Below are 957 nucleotides of genomic sequence, written 5' to 3' on the forward strand. Positions count from 1 at the left end.
GCCCAAAAGGAGGTGATAAGGAAGGGGAAATTAAGCCATGTGTGAAAACTGTTGATAAAAGTTTAGATGACTGACTGAGGAATCGAATTGAAGGGTCAGAATGACTGGGTAGACAGTGAAACTGATGACCATGAAACTGAAAGATCAGAATGAGGAGGCAAGTATTGAGTAAATATTGATAAAATTTTGTATTGGTAGAAATACGTTTCATCCAATTTTCCATTAAAGAAAAAATTTGAGGAAGAACAAAGCTGTAAAATCATAGAAAAAAGGTCGTTCATTTGAACAAAATCTGAGTTTTGATCTCATTTGTGTCTCTGCCTACTCTGTGTCTACATCCAGGTGGCTCAACGTATTTGGGGTAAAAGCGCAACCATGCTGACTGCTCTCATTTTAAATTTGTGACTCTGAACCTCAAGTGGGCCATTGATGATGCCTGGCAATCATAGTGTGTTTCCCTAGTGAATTTATTTTTTCACTCGCCTAGACAACTGTTTCATACTTTCCTCTTAGCTGCTTCTCCTTCTTCCTCCTCCCCTTCTTCTTCCTCTTCCTCTTCTCCTCTCCTTCTTCTTCTTCTCCTCCTTCTTCTTCTCCTCCTCCTCCACTTCCTCTTCTCCTCCTCTTTTTTTTTTAATGAATGCTTCACAAATTTGCATATCATCCTTGCACAGGGACTATGATAATCCTCTTCGTATCATTCCAATTTTAGTATATGTGCTGCTGCCAAAGCAAGCACTCTCAGCTTCTAAAATTGCCAATACTGTCTACACCCTCACTCTTGGATGACTTTTCTTCTTCTTTCACTGAGAAATTACAAGTACAATCAGAAAAGAATGTCCACAAATTCCCAGCACCTCTACCCACCTCAACACTTTTGTGTACAGATACCCTGCCTTTTCTCTTGTAACAATGGATGAATTGCGCATGATTCCATCTGAGGCTAACTCTTCCACA

The 957-nt window shown here is 39.8% G+C and overlaps 1 non-coding gene across 1 annotated transcript; it reads right to left on the minus strand.

The window, feature by feature from the left end:
• Nucleotides 1–629: 629 nt before the first annotated feature.
• LOC130842824 (U6 spliceosomal RNA) lies at nucleotides 630–739 on the minus strand. The gene has a single exon (XR_009050602.1). It is a non-coding gene; the product is annotated as a U6 spliceosomal RNA (small nuclear RNA).
• Nucleotides 740–957: the final 218 nt, after the last annotated feature.

Source organism: Hippopotamus amphibius, chromosome 1 (assembly GCF_030028045.1).
Source record: "Hippopotamus amphibius kiboko isolate mHipAmp2 chromosome 1, mHipAmp2.hap2, whole genome shotgun sequence".
Classification (NCBI taxonomy): Eukaryota; Metazoa; Chordata; class Mammalia; order Artiodactyla; family Hippopotamidae; genus Hippopotamus; species Hippopotamus amphibius.